This window comes from Palaemon carinicauda, chromosome 1 (genome assembly GCF_036898095.1).
Source record: "Palaemon carinicauda isolate YSFRI2023 chromosome 1, ASM3689809v2, whole genome shotgun sequence".
Taxonomy (NCBI): Eukaryota; Metazoa; Arthropoda; class Malacostraca; order Decapoda; family Palaemonidae; genus Palaemon; species Palaemon carinicauda.
This window is the reverse complement of record NC_090725.1, coordinates 123,841,210-123,844,158: the sequence shown is the minus strand read 5'-3', so window position 1 is coordinate 123,844,158 and position 2,949 is coordinate 123,841,210. Positions and strand designations below refer to the sequence as shown.

The following is a 2,949-nucleotide window of genomic DNA, read 5'->3' as shown; positions in this document are numbered from 1 at the left end:
ATGAGGTAGCAGACAGAAAAATTTGGCAGTGACAAACAACGAGTCACCATATACTACTGTATTTCTGCTGTTGAGACTTCGATGGTGTCCTTGGGAGTGGTCCGGACTCGAGGAGGACCAAGGCCATTTGTGGAAACTAGCTGGAGTTGGTACATTGGGTGTAGAATTGTAAGTGGTAGTCTGATGTAGGTTAATGCAGAGAAGATACCCCAAGGATATCCACAATACAGAGGTGAAGGTGGTACTCCTGTCAAAAATAATATGCTCTGGGATACCGAATCTTGCAATCCATCCAATACGTAAGGCAGCTGTACATGAGGCAGATCTTGCATCCTGCATGATGATAGCTTCAGTCTACCAAGCAAAGTGAGCAATGACTGTGTAAAGGTAATGGTGTCCTTGTGATGTGGGTAGGGGGATAACCATATCAACATGAATGTGGGCATAACGATGCTGAGGTGGATGTAAAGTGCACAGGCCTGAATCATTGTATCAATGTACCTTTGAAGTTTGACATGAAGTCCTACAGCTGCAGACACAATTCTTGACATCTTTAGTAATGCCATCCCATATGAACTTCGACTTCTGTAGCTGTGCAGTAGATCAGTGCAAGGGGTATGAGAGGCCATGGACAATTGGAACACCTGTTGGGCCATGAAGGAAAGTATCTACCAGTAATAATGAGTGGAGTGATCATTAACTGTGAAATGATAATGGTGTCCTTCTGACGTCAGTGGGCGATAACGTCTTCAACATGAATGCGGGCAAAATGATGCTGAGGTGGATGAAAAGTGCACACACCCGCATCATTGTATCAATGTACCTTTTAAGTATTACAAGAAGTACAGGTGCAGACCCAATTCTTGGCATCTTTAGTAATGCCATGCATATGAACTTCGACTTCTGTAACTGTGCAGTAAATCGATGCAAGTGGTATGAGAGGCCATGGATAGGAGGTATGTATCTACAGGCGTGGCCTACCAGTACTGATGTTGGAGAAGAGAGTGGCCTTTGAAACATAAAAGGCGACGTCTTTCCAATGAAGATATGTGAAGGATGTCCTGCAAGTTTGTTATTTGGGGCCCTTTCATTAGGTTTCTGCATTATACTAAACCATTCCCGGGTGCATGGCAGCCAGTATGTTTCTGGCATGGGCGTCTGAGATGAGATTCAATTTACCAGGGATGTTTTGTAGGGCGCAGTTATATTCAGAAATAGGAGAGAGATATCGGCACTGACGGACGGACAAGGCATTGGACTGTTGAGTGAAGCCGTGCACAAGGCACAGGAGGTTTATACGAATGACGAAGGATGTGTCGTCTAAGAAGTGACGGACAGCCAAATACACCCCAAGCAGTTTGCGGTCGAAGGTTTAGTAGCTGAATTCTGCCTTGGAATGTTTTCTACTGAAGAAGGCCAATGGGCAGGATAATCTGTTTGAGTACTGCCGCTAGTGTTATCACTGGCATCAGTGGATAGTAGGAGGGATGCAGTTTGCACGGGAATGAGAGCTGTAGGCGCTGTGGTGCCCCACTTCAGGTGTTTTGGCTTGCCTTTGAGGAAGTCGTAGAGGGGGGGGGGGGGCAAGGGTGGAAGCAATTGTTGGCAAAAACTGGGTATAATGGATTACCATGCCCAAGAACTCCTGCAGTGCTTTGATGTTAAGAGGTCTTGGGAACTTCTGTACTGCTGATACCTTCTCAGAGAAGGGGTGAATGCCCTCAGGAGTGATGAGATGACCCAAGAATGCCACTTCCTTGGTACCAAAGTACACTTGTTGTACTTGACTTCAAGGCCGATCTTCTGCACGTAGTCAAGGATAATGTGTAGGTGACATATGTGGTCTTCTTTGGATGGAGAGAATACTAGTGTACCATTTTTGTAATGTTGGAAGAAGGGAAAGTCCCTAAAGATGCCATTCATGAGTCGTTGAAATGTGGCCCCTGCATTATGAAGGCCAAAAAAGGAGCAGGCCTAATTGAAGGTATATGAGCCAAAGGGTGTAGTGATGGCAGTCTTGGGATGATTTCTGGGTTCATGGGCACCTGATAATACCCCTTCAGGAGATCGAGGGTTAAAAATACTTTAGCACTGTATATGTAAGTGGTGATGTCAGCAATGTTGGAGAATGGGTAATTGTCTGGTTTTGTCTGCATGTTTAGATGCCTGTAAACCACCCAAAATGGGTAGAAATCCATCTTTCTTCAGGAGGATATATAGGGCGATGGCCATGGGCATGAGGGCTTTTCACAAAAGCCCAGTTTTTCCTTTCCAGTGAATGCGCTTTTGGCAGCTGCCAACAATCTAGGGCCAAATGTCTGAATCTTGCAAAATGGGGGGCCATCGTCTTGATATGGTGATAAACACCGTGATAAAGAGGTAGTTGTATGAATCTGGGGCTTGCTGATGTGAAAAGGGAGGTTGGAGGGAGCATGTGATAAAAGTATGGATAAATAACAGCTGGCATTGACCGAGTGTTAATGTGTGACATCAATCAGGAGGTTGAAACGGATAATGAAATCTGCACCAATGAGAGGCAACGTTGTAGAAGGGAACAACAGGAACCAGTATCTACCAGAAAGGGCACATTAAATCCTGAATTATGTGAAAAGAAAAGATTAGTTATTGACGAAGCCACAAAGAATAAATGAGTGTGAAGAGTGACATTCAATGGCTGTTGAGGCATTGCTTGGAGCATGGGTGTGGGATAACATAAGTGTTTGGTGGGCAGCTTTGTCGTTACCAAGGCATGTCACAATTTGAGCTTCGATGTCTTACAGTACCCACCTCTGCTTAAGTTAGTATAAGTTAGTATTGAATGGTTGTCCCATTTCTCAGGAACTAAAATGTCAAGAGGGTTATTGATGGTGGGGAAGTAGCTGTCCATAAGGGCATCAGCCGTTACAATTAAAGACATTGGCATAAAAATGGACAATATAATAGCGGTAA

At 44.6% G+C, this 2,949-nt stretch overlaps 1 pseudogene; it reads left to right on the top strand.

Annotated features, from left to right (window-relative positions):
- Positions 1-754: 754 nt before the first annotated feature.
- Positions 755-2,949, top strand: part of LOC137657365 (ectonucleotide pyrophosphatase/phosphodiesterase family member 5-like) — a 20,723-nt pseudogene continuing 18,528 nt past the window's right edge.